This window comes from Muntiacus reevesi, chromosome 3, assembly GCF_963930625.1.
Source record: "Muntiacus reevesi chromosome 3, mMunRee1.1, whole genome shotgun sequence".
Taxonomy (NCBI): Eukaryota; Metazoa; Chordata; class Mammalia; order Artiodactyla; family Cervidae; genus Muntiacus; species Muntiacus reevesi.
Genome location: NC_089251.1, coordinates 269,791,518 through 269,814,347, shown reverse-complemented (window position 1 = coordinate 269,814,347; position 22,830 = coordinate 269,791,518). Strand labels below are relative to the sequence as shown.

The following is a 22,830-nucleotide window of genomic DNA, read 5'->3' as shown; positions in this document are numbered from 1 at the left end:
TTCTTAACCGCTCTGCAGCCAGGGAAGCTCCATGACCTTTTTGAACCTCAGTTTTCCAGTTAAAAGATGTTGTGAGGATGAAATTAGATATTTTTTAAAAACTCCTTAGTACTTTTGTCTGATACACCCAAATAGTTATTGTCACATTAGCCAGTAATACTTTTTAACAAATATTTAAATGCCTGATACATGTGCCATGTTCTTCTAGATGATCCTGAGTTAGCTAGAGGACTAAGAAGACATGAAATTTATGTCAGATCAGTGTATTTATCTTCCTTGGTTCTTGTCTCATTGCAGCAAAAATTTGGAGCAATGGACCAAAAGGTATAGAACATCAGGCAAGTTACAGCTCAGTTCAGCTCAAGCGGACAGACCTTTTATTAGTAAGATACTCCCAAAGGAGCCCTCCTCATCTTCCCTTGGTCCTCTTTTATGTGTCCAGTCTCCTCCTTTTGGACATGCCTGGTGCAGAGTAGGGCTTGTACCCGCCACCAATCAATGAGAGGAATGCAAATGGTCAAACATTCAAGGCCAATTGACAGTTTCAAGTTATATAACAGCAGGCTGTGTTGTTTATGCCTTCCCATGTGTCTTCGCCTAATGCCATCTTATAATTAGATGTAGAATATTCATGAGCCCTTAATGGTCCCCTAACTGCCTAAAGTTACTTGGAGAAGTCCCTATGGTGGTTTTCTGTCCACTGTGTGCCCAGGGCCCATGTGTTGAAAAGTCTCTGTGGTTATTTTGTAGCATCTGTGAGCTCTCATGGGTGTGTCTGGGATGGAGGTCAGAGATCAGTTTGCATCCCTTTCAGCCAGGCCTCCCCTTGTTTCTGTCTAACTTCCTAGCTAACATTTACATTTTAAAGAAGACTGTTGACAGTCACTAAATACACCTTCAATATGCTAAACAACAAAGACCCACCAGCTTCTGAGTCTGTGCCTTGTTTCAGTTTTGAGCCTTAAATACAGTGATTTGAGTTATAAGATCAGTTCCTATCAGTTAGCCACTTGTTACCATGTTGGCTCTTGACTTTGGCTTCCCAAGAGTATTTTGCCAGAGTTCAGTCTTAAAACTTGATAGCAACAACTTGGCCCTATTCTCCTTAACGTTTTTCTCACTCCAGTACCATCACTAAAATTAGCTTATTCATTTGAGCACTTTTAGCACCAGATCTTGATTAATTGATTAAATAGGCCAATTTATTGAAGATTAATCAGAAGAAATAGCATCTCCCTCTGTCCCTTGTTCCCTTGCCTTGGTCCTGGTGGGTCCTGCAGGTGCTCACCAGGGATCATTAAAAAAATAGGATCAGATCTCATGTTTTTGCTAGTGGTAATACCCAGCCTGTGGAAGGGGTTCAGGATTTCTGCACTGCTTTCTCCTGCTCCTGTTGTCAAAAATGGAAGGGAGAGGGCAGCTTCTCATTGGTCAGCACCTCTGCCCCAGGTTGGCACATCGTAACCAGGAGCTGGCTTCTTCCCATGAATTCCCCCACTACTGAGGTTGCCGCAGCAAAAAGTGAAGGCTTATTCTTATTTTTTAAGTTGCTTCTCAGTAAAGAATGGAAAGTTTAGCAAGAGTAGAACCTTCCACATACATGCATACTTATTCATCAAGAAAATACAATCAAATAGAATTTTAAAGTATTAATAACAGAGTCAGAGTGGGGAATGACTCGGTAAGAGTGAAGCCCAGAAGCTGTAATAAAAAATATCCTCATATTCAAGTGATTCACTGAGAAAATATATTTATAGCTGACAGAGTACTATCATTCTTAATACAGAAGAGGTCCTATAAATAAGAAAAAGTCACAGAAAAGGAAATAAAAATGGGTTTTAAACTTGGAAAAATGCTTACACTTACCTATACTAAAAGAAATCAAATTAAAACCATAGTGAAAAAAAAAACAACAACAACAAACAAACCCATAGTGATAGGGAATTCCCTTTTGGTCCAGTGGTTAGGACTCCGCACTTCTAATGCCATGAGCTGGGGTTCCATCCATGGTCTGGAAACTAAGATCCCACAAGCTGTGCAGTGTGGCTGAAAACAAGGAAGTCCATAATGATATACCATTTTTTAAACCCTAGAAATGTAAAAGAATCTAAAAGGTTTGATGAAGCATTTATATTGTCAAAGGTGGCAGAAGCATAAATTGGTACAATATCTAGTAAGGACAGTAAGTTAAAAGTTTACATATCCTAGGAATTTGTCATCTACACATGCTTGCATATTTGTACAATGAAGTTATATATAAGTATATTCAATGAAGCACTGTTTATAATAGCAAAAGATTAGAAAGACCCTAAATGCCCTCTAACATAGAACCAGTTATTATTTATTCTTTTATGGATTCATAAATATCTTTGCAGCTAGCAAAAAACCACATAGGACCTTTTTATATTCTGGTACAAGAATGATCTCCAAGATAGACTTTTAAGTGGTAAAAAGTTATAAGACAGCACAGATAATAATATGCTATTATTTATGTTTTAAAATGTACATGTACATATGTACACATATATTCTTTCATTTTTATAGAATGTCTCTGGAAATAAATATAAGAGAATAATAGTGGTCGCTTAGGGAAGGAGTCACAAAAAAGGACATAGATCATATATACTTCTTGTACCTACTGATTTTTTCCTCTTAACCCTTTATTTTGCATTTATGTTTATATTGATCAGATACGGAGTATTGATATAGAATATTGATATAGGTTGTTATTGAGGACATCATCGATTGGGTTGTCAGAAATTATGTAACAAGTTCATCTTCAGATTTCAAGCCTAAGAAAATGTCTCTCTCCCTCAGAACAACCTCCTGTTACCACACAGTGATAATATATTTCTTATTTTGACTAATAAGAAGCTGAAAGCTACGTGCAATAGTTCCCTATACTCTAAATTTATTTTTTGCATAATTACTGCTTTTCTTTGCTCCTTTATTATACTTTTTATTCTTATATTTGAGTTTTATTAAATCTATACTTTTAACTGTATACCAACATCAAATTCGCAGACTCTAAATGTGAAGAAAGCATTTGGTTGAAATGTAAATATTCTAGTAAGAATGGTTGCCATCTTATTTAGCTGAAAAAGTTTAAAACTTTTAATATTCAAATTTTAATGACTGTAATCTAAGTCCCACCTTCAGAAATCTAAAATTAGTAAAATTCTCACTTATTTATTATATTACTTTAAATAGAAAACATTACAGTTATAGCTTATGAGAGTTGCTGTTATGTGCTCCATATTAGCATTGTGTAAACTTAACTTTTTTTTGAAAAACAGATCATTGCTTCTTGCTGACCTTGACAAAGAAGAAAAGGAAAAAGACTGGTATTATGCTCAACTTCAGAATCTCACTAAAAGAACAGATAGCCTTCCTTTAACTGAAAATGTAAGTAACTTGACAAAATAACTTATTTTTATATCTGAAAGTGTATATAAGTTTATAACTATATAGTTATTTGTAAACTGTAATATGTTTTATCCAACTTCAACATAAATATATAGTCAATGAATTTTGTATGTAGAGATGATAAAACTAAAAGATTCAGGATTCAACTAGGTGTTTTATTATTTGACGTGTTGAATTACCAAAGATACTCTGTAGAAATGTTTATTACCGTCTGTCTGTTTTTTGAACTATATTACAGGACTTGTGCCAGATGGTTTTTGCAGTGAAGGTATCTTTGAGATAACCTGAGTCCTATTCTAGTTATTGTAAATGACAGTAGCTGTTGGCACAGATGTTAGAGCTTTTTGCAAGCACTAAAAGTTGTTTGTTTTGCTAATATAACTATGTAAAAAATAACTTAATTCCGTCAGCCTCTCCCTCCCCACCCAAGCTCTCCAAGTCAACTGTTCTATTCATGGGGTGACACGTATAAGAACATTTCTGAAATACATTAATAATTTTAAATAAGACTTTATTTTAACTGTTACCCATAAATTTTAAAACAATTTTTTAGAAATAGGCCAGTTAAAATTAATCTTCCACTCTTAGCTTAGATTTTTCATTTTCTAATAGTTTTGAGAGGACATTATAAAAGAAAAAGTAACAATGAAGGAAAAACCTTTTCCAGAACACGCAGTTAATCACATTCCTGCGTGGGTGGGCATTGTCTGGCGGGAGCTAGAACTAGAAACTTCAGTGGTCAGCCTCCTGAGCACAAACTTATCCAGGTTGTGAGAGGGAAAGAATCTCCCTTCCTGACAATGTCGTTAACATCATTTTGGGAGCTAAGGAGACACCACAAGTGAAAGAACAGTTCATAGAGAGTGTGGACGTATGAGGATTAGGAACTCAGTAGGGTTTGGAGGGATCGTTGCTCTTAATATTAAAGCACTGTTTTGCTTAACATTCACTTTGGTAATTAAAATGTACAGTATTTAGAGTCTAGCTGTCTGCATGCAGTTGTGTATGAAACAGTTCAAGAGCAATTGGTTAATACCTGAAACAAAGATCAGTTGTCAGCTCATTCCCATATTAATTTACCATATAGTCAGTCACATTTATTTAAGAGGATATGTAAGACATTATAGACCATTAGGCAACATTAGCAAATGTAAATTGCTTATATTTCATAAATATTTTTAAATTCACAAAATTTTTATTTTATATTGGGAAGGCAGGTTAAGAATGCTTTCATATAGAAATACTTATCAGGTTACCAGGCATTGCTTAAAACATCAAATATAAACCACGTTATTGTAATATAATGTGTCATCTTCAACCTTTTGCGCAAGGGATTTTTGGAAGTGGAGGACAAATAAGTGTAGTTATAACATGACTCACAGCATGGAGACTATTTCAACTGTGTTGCAACACATAATGTGGATATGCCTATAGGAACGCATCCTGCATATGTCGTCTGTATATTGCAAGGGGAAAGGGTGAAAGCTTCTCTAACTTAACCTGACAACACATTTTGGGATTCTTAGGCCTACAGAATGCTATTCTGAGTCAGACATTTCTGATCAGGGATCAGACCTTCACCCTTGACAGTGAGTGTGTGGAGTCCTAACCCCTGGACCTCCAGGGAATTGCCCACATGCAGCTTTTTATTGGACTTACAGAGCATGAAGAATCTACAGCACTTCCTTATTCCCTTCGTGGTCTGTTATAACTGTCACTCATTATTTTGTCCAGCTGTTCTTTTAGCCTTGGAGCATGTCTTTGTAAGTTTCTTTGCCTTCTCCTTTTTTCATTTTTTATACCTAGCAGTTACCACAACATCTGGAATTGTAGTTAAGAGGGCTAATAAAGTTTTGAATGCACTAACACCCACTCCATGAAGAAGTACTTTTTTTGGTTTGTTTCAACTTTGGTTCATATTTATATTTTTACCAAAAAGTTTGTGTTATCTTGCAACTTATTTTTATATAAAAGCTTTTCTTTATTCTGTCTTCTTTATTTTACATGTGGGAAAGTTCTCTCTATTTAGTCTCCATGTACATAAGAATCCTGAAGTGAGGTATAAACTTAAGGATGATGGACCTGATCCTTGATTTTTCTATTTTGTCCACATTAATATTCTAATTTTTAACAGTTCAAAGTAGTGCTTCTTCAGGGCAGAAGAATTGTAAGGTAACTGAAAATAGGCTTACCTTAACTAGATAAATATATATATTTTAAAGAGCTAGTACAATTTAATTAAAACTATTTGTGACTGTGGGGCAGTAAAAGTGTTTCAACTCTTCACTTCACATCAGAAAGCCAGGCTGAGCCTAGCAGTGATCATCAAGTTTTAGGACTTCTTAGAGTAAAAAATAACTTTCTTATGATAACTTATGTATTTGTTTATTCATTTTCTTTATGGATACTTATATGCTTTTTTATTTTTACTGATAAACACAAGATATTAACATTTCCATTTTACTTGTGGTTTTAGTTTTCCTTACAAACAGATATGACCAGAAGGCAGTTGGAATACGAGGCAAGGCAAATCAGAGTTGCAATGGAAGAACAACTAGGTAGTTGCCAGGATATGGAAAAACGAGCACAGGTAACATATTTATTATTAAACTATGAAACAGTAGTAGCTAGATTTCTATGAAGAATCTAATGAATTACAGCTCTGTTAACTTTGGTCAAGTTTTATTCTTAAAGATTTTTTAAAGTCTATCTTTACTTTGGCACTAGTTCAAAATAAGAATAGTTTACTATGGCTGCTGGGAAGCATAACCAGTATTCACATAATTCTGCCTTCATATTTCAATTCTCGGATACTGTTCTGCTATGCCTTGGAATTATAAGAGGGAAGAAGAATTCAATTCTGGTCATCTTATTAGTTGCTAGCTAACTTCAGTTATCCTTTGAGATTTTTACTTCTGTGTTTGTGTAATGAAAAAAGGAAAGTCTCATTCGAGGAGAGAAACATATAAAAAGAACCTTGGGAAGAGAAACAAATTGAATGGAGAACATTCTCATGTTTCTACCCTCAACTATGTAAAGAAAGAATATTGGCATAAGAAAGGATTTCTTAAGACATTAGACTAATTATAAAGACTGGTAAAATTCTACTATTTTAAAATTAAGAATTTATCTTATATTAGGTACCTTAAAGAAAATGAAAAGGGGAAAAAGCATGTTTGGGAATTCCCTGTCTGTCCATTTGTTTGGACTCAGTGCTGTTACTGCCAGGCCCTGAGTTCAGTCTGTGGTCAGAGAACTAAGATCCCGCAAGCCAAAATGGCACGGCCAAAAGAAGAAAATAAAAAGGTGAAAAGATAAGTTACATATTGGGAGAAGGTATTTATCACCATATAAGTGGTATGGAATCAAGAATATATAATGAATTTCCAAAGATACTTTAAATTATATGATACAATTAATACAGATTTAGTATTTGTAACAGTTGGTGTTTTCATGAAATTATTTTAAAATACCAGGCAGATTTTGTTTGTTGATAGAAAAACTATGAGAAATTTTACTCTGGTTTATATGAATTTACGTTTTTAGAATGTGAATTTATGGAATACTGTATACATGTTTTTCTATATCTGTTAATGTGTTTGCTTTTAGAGGTTCTTAAGAAATGAGATGTTGATATGAAAATGTCTGTATTAATGTATAAATATAAATAAGTATATTCCAGACAGCTTACTCTAGAACAGGTTAACCTGAGTTCTTTCTTGGCCATTTTGTCCAGATATGTGCAGATGTATTCATTTTAATTTTGTTCTGGAATATAGTGTTCTTTTGCTAGTTAATATTCTAAGGAATTTTTAGTCCATATTTTACAAATACAGCAAACATTCATTTATTCTGGAAATATATTAAGCTTAGGGCTAAAGAGATATTGTACACAAAGCAAAAATGGAAGTATTTGCAGTACATATGAGGAGTTACTATCCCTAATATACAGGGAGCACCTACAAATCAATTGAAAACAAGACAACCAAAGAGGAAAATAATCAGAAGGTATGAGTAGTCCCATCACAAAAGTACAAGTGGTTAATAAATCATTGTTAAAATATACTTAAACGTCACTAGTTATCAGGGAAAAGTAACATACAATAATGTTGTTTTTTGTTTGTGGTGGTGGTTTCTTGTTTGGTTGGTTAATTTTCTGCCTATCAGGCTGGCAAAAGCTTTAAAGTTTAGTGTCATGTAATACTGGTGAGATTTTGAGAGATTGTAATATGAAGCATCGTTGTCTGCCTGTTGTAAGAATAAACTGGTACAGTCCTGAAGGACTCTGTAGCACTACCTGTCAAAGTTAAAATGTTTGTACCCTCTGACATAGTAATTCTGTAAGACTCTCAGAATATGTCCTCCAGGAATGTCGAGTTAAAGCAGCAAGAATATAAGTATGGATTTTATGCTATTCATCACAACACTGTAAGACAGAGAGAGAGAGACGATTGCAGTGTCCACCATTTGGGTAGTTATTAAATTATTACATTAGTAGTATGCAACTCTTACAAACACTAATAATTAGGTAATGGGAATAATGAAAATAATTGTCCATAGTAATTCTCTCCCTCATAACTCTGCTTGAGTGACTCAGCACGTAAGACTAGAATGGTCAGCTAACGAACATGAAAGTGAATTCCAAGAAGGCCTGAGGCCATGAGAAAAAAATGTGTTACCTCCTTTGCAAGGAAAAGATGGATAAAAATTCCAAGTAAAATAAAAATAGAGTGAAAGTTTTTTTTAAAAACAATCATGTACCAGAAACAGAAGCCAACATTATATTAGATTGAGAAAATAGAGAAATAATTAGATTATTACCTTTGCAGTCATTAACATGGTTTGCCGCTTGCTCTCATCACTATTACTTAACTTTGTTTGGAGGTTCCACTAATTCAGGTAGAAAGAAAACAAATTGTTTAACTACTGCACTATTTTCCAACTAGAAGGGAAGAGAGCAAATAATTGTCATTTGTAAACTACATTGTTGTCTACCTAGAAAAACCATGGTGAAGAGCCAAAAAGTTTTTCAGCTAATGAGAGAACTCAGTAGGGTGGCTGGAGTTAAGATACATTAGGGTTTCTCTATTAGCAATGACTACCATTTGGAAATGGAAATTGGGTAGAATGATCTCTTCATAATGACAGGAAATTTTAAAATACCAAACACAGACCACATGAAGAAAAATATAAAATTGCTAAAGGACACACTATGGGGCCCTAGAAGTAGAAAAGCCTGTGTGGCTCTCTGCATTGTATTTGTGTTATCTGGTTGCAGCGATGCCAGGGATATCACAGAAGAGGGGCCAACTAAGATTGTAAGGTCCTGCAGGGTATGGAGGAGTGAAGTGAGTAGTCAGACCACTCTTGCTGTCTGTACATCCTGTGAATGCCTGCTTCCCCTGCACCCTGCATACAAGCCTGACCTTCCCACACACTTGCCCCTGGCCCCAGCTATTGTCTGTGCTGATCACTGGGGCAGTGAAGGGCATTCCCCCTCTGTGGCTTTCCCTGGTAACTGATGAGCCAGCCTGACATCACTGTGTAACTGGCACTCTCCCCTTCCACCCAAGAGGGAAGCCTGCTGCGTGTCCTGCCTGCCATCCGTCACACATGGTAGGGTATCACTCCAGGACTTTGTTTCAGGTGTGTAAGATCCCCCTTCCATTAAACCACTGATGTCTCTGTTGCTAAAAATAAATAAGATCCCTGGGTGAGAAGATTTTAATATCCTAATAATGTCTTTCTTTAAAAAGTTGATATAGAAATATAATATGATTCTAGTCATAATCTTAATTTTTTTAGAGCCCGGAAAAATGATTTTTAAGTTTGTAAAGTAAGAATTTCCAAAAGTATTTAAGAAAATTATAGTGAGTGAGGATTTACCTTACCATTTGGTAAAATTTGCTGTAAAGGTGTTGCAGTAATCACAGTATGATATTAATAGCACAGGAATAGACATAGGCAAATAGAACAGAATAGAGACTAGAAAAAGATGTAAGAAAATCTGGAATCTTTTAATGATAGAAGTTGCAAGTTTGGGGGGGGGGGGAATGGTAAATAACTCAGTGAGAACATAGATGATAACTGGGAACCTTTCTGGTGGTGGTTGTTTTTTAGTCACTAAGTCGTGTCCGATTCTTTCGTGACCCTGTGAACTGTAGGCCGTCAGCCTTCTCTGTCCATGGGATTTCTCAGGCAAGAATACTGGAATGGGTCGCCATTTCCTTCTCCAGGGGATCTTCCTGACCCAGGGATTGAACCCACATCTCCTTCATTGGCAGGCAGATTCTTTACCACTGAGCCACCAAGGAAGCCCTATCTAGTAGTAGAGAAATTAAATTAGATCCCTACCTCACATCTTGTACATGAAGAGTTACAGGTGAGTTAAATATCTAAATGTAAAAAATAAAATTAATAGAAGAAAATATAGGACAAGAGAGATCTTAATTAAGAATGGAAACTCAAAAGCAATAGGAGGGGACAGGATTTATTTTGTAAAATTTTAAAGCATTCATCCTGCAGGAAAAAAAAATACGGGAAACTATTTGTGACACATCAAGGGGGAAAGGTTTAATATCCCTGTACTGTAAGAATTCTACAAACTAAGAAGAAAAAGACAACTTTTTATATGGGCAGAGGATGTAATCATTCAGTTTATTGAAAAGAAAATGCAGATGACCAATAAAACACATACAAATGACTGTGGAACAGTTTTGGGGAAATTGAAACAAAATCCACTCTTGCCCATGCCTATTTGAATTAGTCTCTGCCTGTCTCCATTAACAGTTTGGTTATTTATTTATTTGTTTCTTTATTTGTTCAACACAAATTTGGGCTCATAGTATGGTGCTCCCTACTCTCCTCTATGCGTGTAAGAAAAGGTTGGATAAATGTACATCAGCTTATTCATAAGAGCTTTTTCTGGGAGTTGGGGATTGGTAGAACGAAAGTTACTTATCCTTCTGTGCTGCTGTAATGTTTTATAAATACATGGATGACATAGTTCTGTGTAGCTTTACCTGTTTTCTGCTTGACATATATTTAGGTGATTTATAATTTCTCACTGTTGAAACAACTCTGATAAACATACTTATCCATATCCTATAAACGTGCACAAAAGTTTTTCTAGGTCAAGAGTCTTTTTCTTAGAGGGCTGTATGGTAAGTAGCTTAGACTTTGTCAGCCATGTGGTCTGTTGCAACTACTCAACTCTGCCTTTGTAGCAAGAAAGCAACCATAGACAACAGTATATGAGCAAATGAGCATGACTGTGTTTCAGTAAAACATGATTCATAAACAGATGACTGGCAAGCCTTAACTTGCTGACCTCTGCTCTGGTACACATACCTGAAAGCATAATTGCTGGTCCTAAGGTAGGAGTGTTCTGAATAGTGTTGGCCAGATTGCCCTCAAAATGATTTTATCAGTTTGCGTTTCTCCCAGGAGTATATGAGAATTCTGTTTCCTTTGACTCTTGTTTTCTTTTTTTCCTTCAGAAATTGTGAGTCAAACTTTATAATTAACAATCAATGAGCATATGAAACATTATCTTGTCATTTAGTTTATACTTTCATGAGTGCTACTGAAGTTGAATATCTTTTCATATATGTATTAGACTTTTAAGATTTTCTTTTTGCTGTTTTTTTCATATTGTTAGATGTCTTATTCATTTATATTTGAGAGATATTTTAATATACTCTTAATACCCATCTGTTATACATGATGTATTTCATAACTGTTCCCTGCCAAATCTGTTACCTACTTTTGCTTAATGATAACAAAAAATTATTTTTTATTGTAATGCTAAATTAGTTATATTGTCGTATTTGTGCTTTCTTCAACCTATTTTTACATCTTTTCCTATCTTTAAATATACCCTATTTTTTTCTAGTAAGTCTAATGTTTTATTTTTCAATTAGATCGTTAATTCATCTCAGATTTGCTATTATATATGTTTTAGAGGTCAGTAAGTCAGTTCAGTTGCTCAGTGATGTCCGACTCTTTGCGACCCCATGAACCGCAGCACGCCAGGCCTCCCTGTCCATCACCAACTCCCGGAGTCCACCCAAACCCATGTCCATTGAGTCGGTGATGCCATCCAGCCATCTCATCCTCTGTCATCCCCTTCTCCTCCCGCCCTCATCTTTCCCAGCATCAGGGTCATTTCAAATGACTCATTTCTTCACATCAGGTGGCCAAAGTATTGGAGTTTCAGCTTCAATATCAGTCCTTCCAATGAATACACAGGACTGCTCTCCTTTAGGATGGACTGGTTGGATCTCCTTGCAGTCCAAGGGACTCTCAAGAGTCTTCTCCAGGGAGGTGGGAGAGGGGATCGGGATGGGGAATAAAAAAAAAAAAAAAGAGTCTTCTCTTTTGAACACCACAGTTCAAAAGCATCAATTCTTCGGCACTCAACTTTCTTTATAATCCAACAATCCATACATGACCATTGGAAAAACCATAGCCTTGACTAGACGGATGTTTGTTGGCAAAGTAATGTCTCTGCTTTTTAATATGCTGTCTAGGTTGGTCATAACTTTCCTTCTAAGGAGTAAGTGTCTTTTAATTTCATGGCTGCAATCACCATCTGCAGTGATTTTGGAGCCCAAAAAAATAAACTCAGCCACTGTTTCCCCAACTATTTTCCATGAAGTGATGGGACCAGTTGCCATGATCTTAAGTTTTCTGAATGTTAAGCTTTAAGCCAACTTTTTCACTGCCCTCTTTCACTTTCATCAAGAGGCTCTTTAGTTCTTCACTTTCTGCCATAAGGGTGCTGTCATCTGCATATCTGAGGTTATTGATATTTCTCCTGGCAGTCTTGATTCCAGCTTGTGCTTCATCCAGCCCAGCGTTTCTCATGATGTACTCTGCACATTAGTTAATTTTAGCATATGTGCTGCCAAAGCGAGCACTGCACTTTAGTTAAATAAGTAGGGTGACAATATACAGCCTTGACGTACTCCTTTTCCTATTTGGAACCAGTCTGTTGTTCCATGTTCAGTTCTAACTGTTGCTTCCTGACCTGTATACAGGTTTCTCAAGAGGCAGGTCAGGTGGTCTGGTATTCCCATCTCTTTCAGAATTTTCCTCAGTTTGTGGTGATCTACACAGTCAGAGGCTTTGGCATAGTCAATAAAGCAGAAATAGATGTTTTTCTGGAACTCTCTTGCTTTCTCGATGTTCCAGCGGATGTTGGCGATTTGATCTCTGGTTCCTCTGCCTTTTCTAAAACCAGCTTGAACATCTGGAAGTTCACAGTTTATGTAGTGTTGAAGCCTGGCTTGGAGAATTTTGAGCATTACTTTACCAACGTTTGAGATGAGTGCAATTGTGAGGTAGTTTGAGCATTCTTTGGCATTGCCTTTCTTTGGGATTGGAATGAAAACTGACCTTTTCCAGTCCGATGGCCACTGCTGAGTTTTCCAGATTTGCTGACATATTGAGTGCAGCACTTTCATAGCATCATCTTTTAGTTTTAGAGGTAGGAATCTAATTTTATGTATATATATATATAAACACTCATGCATATGATTTTTAAATGTGTGTATATAGTATATGTTATATGCAGTATAATTTCTATTCAATAATTATATAATTAGTGATATATACAGACATACAGATACACACAGATAGATATATATTTATGTTGTTAACAGAATTTTCCATTAACATTTATTGGATGCATCTCTGTTTCCCCATGGATTAGTAATGCTGTTTTTGGCATTTGAGAAGTTGTATTTGCTGAATATTTGTGAACTCTGTTCCATTAGTCTGTTTTAGCTTCTCTGGATACCACACTTGTTTTATTTGCTATAATTTTATTAATCTTAAGTCTTGTAGTATGAGTCCTACTTATTTACGTCTGTAAAAATGTGTTTATATTCTGTTTCATTACTCTTTTATTTGAAATTTAGTATCAGCTTATTTTCTTCAAGGAAAAACCTTATTGACTTTTGATTAGTTATACATTGAATTTATAAATTAATTTCAGGAGAATTTATATCTTTACAGTATGAAGATTGGATCTTGGTTGAAAGATTGGTCTCTGGATTCTAATTCCGTGTCACTTATCAGCACAGTGATCTTGTTTAAACTCTGCCTCAGTTTTCTCATTGGTAAAATGTAGAAAATGATTCCCTGTAAAAAATGTAAGGATTAAATGAGTTAATATGCATAAAACCCTTGGAGTTTAGCAAATTCCAAGTAAATATTAGGTACTGTTACTCGTTTTGTATCTCATTCATTTGGGTCTTATTTTATGCCCTTCAGAAAAGCTTTATAACATTCTTCATAAAACCCTTGTTGTTCAATTGTTAAGTCATGTCCAACTCTTTACAGCCTCATGGTCTACAGCATACCAGACTTCCCTGTCCTTCACTTTCTCCCACAGTTTGCTCAAATTCATGTCCAGTGAGTCTGTGATGCTATCCAAACATCTCATTCTCTGTAGTCCATATTCTTCATGATCCTCTTACACATCTTTTTTTTTTTCATTTATTCCTAGATATCTTAGTTTTTGTTGCTATTGTGAATGGAATTTTCTCTAGTTTACATTACTAAATTTGATGTATCCAGGACTCTTCCTGAACTCTTTTGTTAGATTGTCTCAGTAGTTTAAGATTTTCTTGGATTTTTTCATTTAGATGTTAAATTGTCTCCAAGTAATGACAGTTTTGTCTTTTCCAGTCCTTTTTTCCCTCTTTGTATTATATAAGAAATGTAATACATCTTTGAATAAAGCAATGATAATTGGTCTTCTTCATCTCACCTTGGCTTTAAAGAGAATTCTGAAATTTCACGATTAAGTATGCTGTTTACTTAAGGTTTTTGATACCATTTATCATGTTAAGGAATTTACCTTCTATTCCTAATTTCTTGAGAGCTGTCCTGAATTCATACTGAACTATTCAGTTCACTTCTGTTCAGTGGCTCAGTTATGTCGGACTCTGCAACCCCATGGACTGCAGCACACCAGGCCTCCCTGTCCATCACCAGCTCCCGGAGTTTACTCAAGCTCATGTCCATTAAGTCAGTGTTGCCATCCAACCATCTCATCCTCTGCCGTCCCCTTCTCCTCCCGCCTTCAGTCTTTCCAGCATCAGGGTCTTTAAATGAGTCAGTTCTTCGCATCAGGTGGCCAAAGTCTTGGAGTTGAATCTTCAGCGTCAGTCCTTCCAATGAATATTCAGGACTGATTTCCTTTAGGATGGACTGGTTGGATCTCCTTGCAGTCCAAGGGACTCTCAAGAGTCTTCTCCAACACCACAGTTCAAAAGCATCTATGCTTCGGCACTCAGCTTTCTTTAAGTCCTACTCTCATATCCATGCATGACTACTGGAAAAGCCATAGCTTTGACTAGACGGGCCTTTGTTGGAAAAGTGATGTTTCTGCTTTTTAATGTGCTGTCTAGGTGGGTCATAAATTTTCTTCCAAGGAGCAAGCGTCTTTCCTTTCACGGCTGCAGTCACCATCTGCAGTGATTTTGGAGTCCCAAAAAATAAAGTCTGTCACTGTTTCCATTGTTTCCCCCATCTATTTGCCATGAAGTGATGGGACCAGATGCCATGATCTTAATTTTGATGTTGAGTTTAGAGCCAACTGTCTCGCTCTCCTCTTTCACTTTTATTAACAGGCTTTTTAGTTCTTCTTCACTTTGTGCCATAAGGGTGGTGTCATCTGCATATCTGAGGTTATTGATATTTCTCCCAGCAGTCTTGATTCCAGCTTGTGCTTCATCCAGCCCAGCATTTCTCATGATGTACACTGCACATTAGTTAAATAAGCAGGGTGACAATATACAGCCTTGACGTACTCCTTTTCCTATTTGGAACCAGTCTGTTGTTCCATGTCCAGTTCTAACTGTTGCTTCCTGACCTGTATACAGATTTCTCAAGAGGCAGATCAGGTGGTCTGGTATTCCCGTCTCTTTCAGAATTTTCCACAGTTTGTTGTGACCCACACAGTCAAAGGCTTTGGCATAGTCAATAAAGCAGAAATAAATGTTTTTTCTGGAACTCTCTTGCTTTTTCGATGAGTCAGCAGGCGTTGGCAATTTGATCTCTGGTTCCTCTGCCTTTTCTAAATCCAGTTTGAACATCTGGAAGTTCATGGTTCACATACTGTTGAAGTCTGGTTTGGAGAATTTTGAGCATTACCTTGCTAGCATGTGAGATGAGTGCAATTGTGTGGTAGTTTGAGCATTCTTCAGCATTGCCTTTCTTTGGGATTGGAATGAAAACTGACCCTTTCCAGTCCTGCAGTCATTGCTGAGTTTTCCAAATTTGCTACCATATTGAGTGCAACACTTGCATAGCATCGTCTTTGAGGATTTGAAATAGCTTAACTGGAATTCCATCACCTCCACTAGCTTTGTTCGTAATGATGCTTCCTAGGGCCCACTTGACTTCGCATTCCAGGATGTCTGCTCTAGGTGAGTGATCATATCATTTTGATCATCTGGTTTGTGAAGATCTTTTTGTACAGTTCTTCTGTGTATTCTTGCCACCTCTTCTTAATACATTCTGCCTCTGTTGGTCCATACCATTTCTGTCCTTTATTGTGCCCATCTTTGCATGAAATATTCCCTTGGTATCTCTAATTTTCTTGACGAAATCTCATCTTTCCCTTTCTGTTGTTTTCCTCTATTTCTTTGCATTGGTCACTAAGGAAGGCTTTCTTATCTCTCCTTGCTATTCATTGGAACTCTGCATTCAAATGAGTGTATCTTTCCTTTTCTCCTTTGCCTTTCACTTCTCTTCACAGCTATTTGTAAGGCCTTCTCAGACAACCATTTTGCCTTTTTGCATTTCTTTTTCTTGGGGATGGTCTTGCTCCCTGTCTCCTGTATAATGTCACGAACCTCCGTCCATAGTTCCTCAGGCAGTCTTGTCTATCAGATCTAATCTCTTGAATCTATTTCTCACTTCCACTGCATCGTCATAAGGGATTTGATTTAGGTCATATCTGATTGGTCTGGTAGTTTTTCCCTACTTTCTTCAGTTTAAGTCTGAATTTGGCAATAAGGAGTTCATGATCTAAGCCACAGTCAGCTTCTGGTCTTGTTTTTGCTGACTCTATAGAGCTTCTCCATCTTTGGATGCAAAGAATATAATTAGTCTGATTTCAGTGTGGACCGTCTGGTGAAAACCATGTGTAGAATCTTCTCTTGTGTTACTGGAAGAGGGTGTTTGCTATGACCAGGGTGTTCTCTTGGCAAAACTCTATTAGCCTTTGCCCTGCTTCATTCTGTACTCCAAGGCCAAGTTTGCCTGTTACTCCAGGTGTTTCTTGACTTCCTACTTTGCATTCTAGTCCCATGTAATGAAAAGGACATCTTTTTTTGGGTGTTAGTTCTAGAAGGTCTTGTAGGTCTTCACAGAACCGTTCAACTTCAGCTTCCTCAGCATTACCGGTCGGGGCACAAGCTTGGATTACCATGATACTGAATGGTTTGCCTTGGAAATGAACAGAGATCATTCTGTCATTTTTGAGACTGCACCCAAGCATTTCGAGTGCTTTTGTTGACTTATGACATTTCTTCTAAGGGATTCTTTCCCACAGTAGTAATAATGGTCATCTGAATTAAATTCACCCATTCCAATCCATTTTAGTTTGCTGATTCCTAAAATATTGACGTTCACTCTTGCCATCTCCTGTTTGACCACTTCCAGTTTGCCTTGATTCATGGACCTAGCATTCCTATGCAGTATTGCTCTATCAGCATTGGACTTTGCTTCCGTCACCATCACATCCACAACTGAATGTTGTTTTTGCTTGGCTCCATCTCGTCAGTCTTTGTGGAGTTATTTCTAGGAGCATAGTGGGCACCTACCAACCCAGGGAGTGCATCTTTCAGTGCCCTGCCTTTTTGCATTTTCATGTTGTTGTTGGGGTTCTCAAGGCAAGAATAGTGAAGTGGTTTGCCTTTCCCTTCTCCAATGGGCCATGTTTTGTCAGAACTCTCCACCATGACCCATCCATCTTGGTTGACCCTACAAGGCATGCTCATAGTTAGATTGAGTTAGACAAGGCTGTGGTCCATGTGATCAGTTTGGTTAGTTTTCTGTGATTGTGGTTTTGAGTCTGTTTGCCCTCTGATGGATCAGGATAAGAGGCTTATGAAGCTTCCTGATGGGAGAGACTGACTGAGGGGGAAACTGGGTCTTGTTCTGTTTGGCGGGGCCATGCTCTGTGAACCTTTAATCCAATCCTCTGTTGAAGGGCAGGGCTATGTTCCCTCCCTGTTATTTATCTGAGGCCAAAGTATGGTGGAGGTAGTGAAGATAATGGCGACCTCGCTCAAAAGGTCACATGCCTGCACTGCTACATCCAGTGCCCCTGACCCTGCAGCAGGCCACCGCCGACCCCTGCCTCTGCCAGAGACTCCTGGACACTCATGGGCAAGTCTGGGTCAGTCTCTTGTGGGGTCACTGCTCCTTTCTCCTGGGTCCTAGTGCACACGAGGTTCTATTTGTGCCCTCCCAGAGTCTGTTTCCCCAGTCCTGTGTGAGTTCTGGCAGCTCTATGTTGGGTTAATGGTGACCTCCTCTGAGACAGCTTATGCCATACTCAGGTCTACTGTACTCAGAGCCCCTGCCTCTGCAGCAGTCCACTGCTGACCCACATGTTCACAGGAGACACCCAAACACAGTTCTGTCTCCGTCTCTGTGGAGTCTCTGGGTCCTGGTGCACATAAAGTTTGTTTGAGCCCTCTGAGTGTCTCTGGCGAGTATGGGGTTTGATTCTACATGGTATTTCAATATATATATCAAATTATATTACTAAATAATTTTTATATCAGTTTTTCAAAAGTCATACCATGTCTATATGCCTGAACAATTAAGCATGTTGCATTTTATTTAATTTCATAAATATTCAAGATTGTCATACAGAGAATGGAAAGAAGTGCTACTGACTTCTTCCATTTTATGTTGAGTAACGAAAGCACAAATGTTATTGTGGAAGCAGTCATCAAGGTGCAGACTTGATTACAGGGTCTAGTGACCTAATAGCAATACAGAAATACAGTTCTGTGAAGAGGAATGTTAGGTATATTTTCCTGTTTTCACCCTCTAAATATTAAAAATTTTGACTTGGGACTTTATTGGTGAGGGGGAGCTGGTTATATAGAGAGAGGAAAACAATGAAATATTATGAAACTAATAAGTGTAGATAGTTTTGTTGTTTCTGTAATGCCAGGATGTATTTGGTGTCTGATGTAGAAGTAATCACTCATCTCTGCAGAATCTTTAGAGAGCTACTAAAAGTATTTCTTCTTCAGCATGTTTTCATGGTGAAAATTGGACACGGTAAAATGTCTTAAATAGAAAATATTATTTACCTTCAGTTCAGTTCAGTCGCTCAGTCATGTCCAACTCTTTGCGACCCCATGAATCACAGATCACCAGGCCTTCCTGTCCATCACCAGCTCCCGGAGTTTACCCACATTCATGTCCAGCGAGTCGGTGATGCCATCCAGCCATCTCATCCTCTGTCATCCCCTTCTCCTCCTGCCCCCAATTCCTCCCAACATCAGGGTCTTTTCCAGTGAGTCAACTCTTCGCATGAGGTGGCAAAAGTATTGGAGTTTCAGCTTCAGCATCAGTCCTTCAATGAATATTCAGGACTGATCTCCTTTAGGATGGACTGGTTGGATCTCCTTGCAGTCCAAGGGACTCTCGAGTCTGCTCCAGTACCACAGTTCAAAAGCATCAATTCTTCGGTGCTCAGCTTTCTTCACAGTTCAACTCTCACATCCATACACGACCACTGGAAAAACCATAAGCTTGACTAGACGGACCTTTGTTGACAAAGTAATGTCTCTGCTTTTTAATATGCTATCTAGGTTGGTCATAACTTTCCTTCCAAGGAGTGAGCGTCTTTTAATTTCATGGCTGCAGTCACCATCTGCAGTGATTTTGGAGCCCAGGAAAATAAAGTCAGCCACTGTTTTCACTGTTTCCCCATCTATTTGCCATGAAGTAATGGGACCAGATGCCATGATCTTAGTTTTCTGAATGTTGAGCTTTAAGCCAACTTTTTCACTCTCCTCTTCCACTTTCATCAAGAGGCTCTTTAGTTCTTCACTTTCTGCCGTAAGGGTGGTGTCATCTCCGTGTCTGAGGTTATTGATATTTCTCCCAGCAGTCTGGATTCCCGCTTGTGATTCTTCAAGCCCAGCATTTCTCATGATGTACTCTTCATATAAGTTAAATAAGCACAGTGACAATATACAGCCTTGATGTACTCCTTTTCCTATTTGGAGCCAGTCTGTTGTTCCATGTTCAGTTCTAACTGTTGTTTCCTGACCTACATATAGGTTTCTCAAGAGGTGGGTCAGGTGGCCTGGTGTGACCATCTGTTTCAGAATTTTCCACAGTTTTTTGTGATCCACACGGTCAGAGGCTTTGACATGGTCAATAAAGCAGAAATAGATGTTTTTCTGGAACTCTCTTGCTTTCTCGATGTTCCAGCGGATGTTGGCAGGTTGATCTCTGGTTCCTCTGCCTTTTCTAAAACCAGCTGGAACATCTGGAAGTTCACAGTTTATGTATTACTGAAGCCTGGCTTGGAGAATTTTGAGCATTACTTTACTAGCGTGAGAGAGGAGTGTGATTATTTACCTTAAGTTCACTATTTTCAGAATTGTGATAGAGAATTAGCATAGTTGTAGTGATACAACTGAGGGACTGAGAGAGGAAGGTTTCTTTTTTGGTGAGCACATCTGTTTTGAACTTTTCCAAAAAACAGCAACAATAATGATTCCTACTATGGCAATAAAATCATAAGGACATTGTATTTAAACAAAACTATGTATGATTCAAGGGTAAGTTTTGTATGTAAGCTTTTTAGCTGTATATACTTAAAGCTATTTGTTATAATACTTTAATTATCTATTGAAGTATACATGCTCAAAAATCTTTCATTGATGGGTGCATAATCATAAAAAGTTTGCAAATCACTCCGTCTATTTTCTGACACTTTTTCCTCATTGAAACAATTACTCTTACAATACAGTTTCTTATACCAATGTTACAGTGTCAACTATGGAATTCTGGCAGTTGATGATAAAATATTGGCAGTACTTATTTTTAAAACATTTCCCACATTTTTCACTTCCACATTGTTTGATCTGTAGTTACTGCTTTGTGTTCACTTGAAGATCTCAGTATATGGGGGAAGCAATAACTCCTACCATCATTGTGATCTTTAGTGTTTGGAGTAATGTTTAGCTGAAGTATTTGGGAAAGCTAACTCTGAAAGGTACTGCTGACCTGTAATAGGAATAACTTTAGGGAAGATTGTTCTTATTGTTTACGTACTGGTGCTTCTTAAAAAAAATCAGATGCTCTTTCTCTTTACAGGATGCCATACTTTACATAAACTCATTATACTGAACTGACATCTGAATTAATATAAAAGTTTAAATTCAGATGTAATTTTCTTTTTGAAAGTTTTTGAGAACAGCTTTTATATACCAGTTTCACACTGTTATGTATCATGTGTTGTTCAGTTGCTCAGTCATGTCCAGGTCTTTGCTACTCTGTGAACTGCAGCATTGCCAGGCTTTCCTGTCCTTCACTGTCTCCCTGAGTTTGCTCAAACTCATGTCCGTTGAAATCCATGATACCATCTAACCATCTTATCCTCTGTTGTCCCCTTCTCCTTCTGCCTTCAATGTTTCTCAGCATCAAGATCTTTTCCAGTGAGTTGGCTCTTCGCATCAGGTGGCCACAGTATTGGAGCTTCAGTTTCAGCATTAGTCCTTCCAGTGAATATTCAGGACTTTAGGATGGGCTGGTTGGATCTCCTTGTGGTCCACTGGACTCTCAAGAGTCTTCTCCAACACCACAGTTCAGAAGCATCAGTTCTTCAGCCCTCACCTTTCTTTATGGTCCAAGTAGATACATAACTTGCATTTGTACAGTTTTCCTAAATTTAGGGATCTGTTTTATAAAGTTAGATATGTTAAAAAGTTGAACTGATGCACTGATGTCCTCAGTATATGAATATGTATATGTATATGTATCTAATTCTCACATAAGAATGACTTGGCATAGAAAAAAGAATGATTTGATATAATCCTACTTTTAAATGGTAACCATAGAATGGTTAATGTTAAATTAATATTAAAAACTAATGTTTTTTTTTAATAAAAATAGATCTAACTTGGTTACTTATTTTATTTTAGCGAAGAATAACCAGAATTCAACAAATAGAAAAGGACATACTTCGTATACGACAGCTTTTACAGTCCCAAGCAACCGAAGGTTAGTGAATTGTCTCTTTTGTTTGTAGTTATAATGATAGGTGGTTGTTCTAAGAAAAGAAAATATGTATAATTAGCATGGCGTCATTGAAATAGATGCTCTAGAGAATTGAGACACTTGATAAGCTTTTTCATTAAATTAAGTATAGATTTCAAAAATCTATACTAGTATGATTTCTTCATAACTTTTATGCAATTAAAGCTTATAGAGCCATAAATAGATACCTTACTTCAGTTATCTGTTTACATATAATTTGGCTACTAACAGTTTGTAAATAAGCTATCTCCTTGTGTAATCCATAGTAAAAGTTGATCATATACATTTATCTGTGCTTACTTTACAAACTTCATTAAAATGACAGTAAAAGGGTAAAATGAAAAAGCACAAATACCAGGGAAGGTGACAATAAAATTTGGAGAACTGCAAAGCAGATAAACAAACAATTCTTCTAGATTATGGTAGAGAGCTGACCCCAGAGTGAGCAGTAGGAGGTCACAAAGCAACTCATTTTACACTGTGGAGTCCTGAAAGTTTCCAGAGTTGGTTACACTAGGTACTTCTGGAAATGAGGATTAAAAAGGGGGTTAAAACCATATTTGTCAGCTCTTCAGCTGAAATTTGGTTTTGATCACTACACAGAAGGATGGGGTATAAAAAACCATCCCTTCAGCTATCTGTTTATAGCCACTGAATTTGGGCACTTGTCACTTTGTTTATGGGTAAATAAAAAGAAAACCTACATGGAACTTAAATGAACTATTGCTGAATAAGGAAAAATAGCATGTGGGAGGCTCAGAGAAAATAAAGTATTTCTTCTTAAGTCAACTACAGGATGACCTGTCTCTCTGCAATAAGAGCAAAAAGTGTTGAATAAAAGTCCTCATTGAACAATACAGAATTGTTGCTAGGAAAAATTGGCTCAGTATTTGGGGATATACCAATGCAAAGTTTCTAATATGCAGCCAGATTGAGACTCACATTCCAGATCATACAGGAAAAAAGAAGAGAATGCAAAGAATGAAATATCAACCTAGTGCTTTTTTCTAACTATAATTACTAAAAACATGATGAAGTGCTTGTTGATATTTTAAAATGTTTATGAGATACAAAATAGTATGTACACTT

At 37.1% G+C, this 22,830-nt stretch overlaps 1 pseudogene; it reads left to right on the top strand.

Moving 5' to 3' along the window:
* LOC136164261 (adenomatous polyposis coli protein-like) overlaps positions 1-22,830 on the top strand; it is a 46,671-nt pseudogene that overhangs the window by 3,321 nt on the left and 20,520 nt on the right.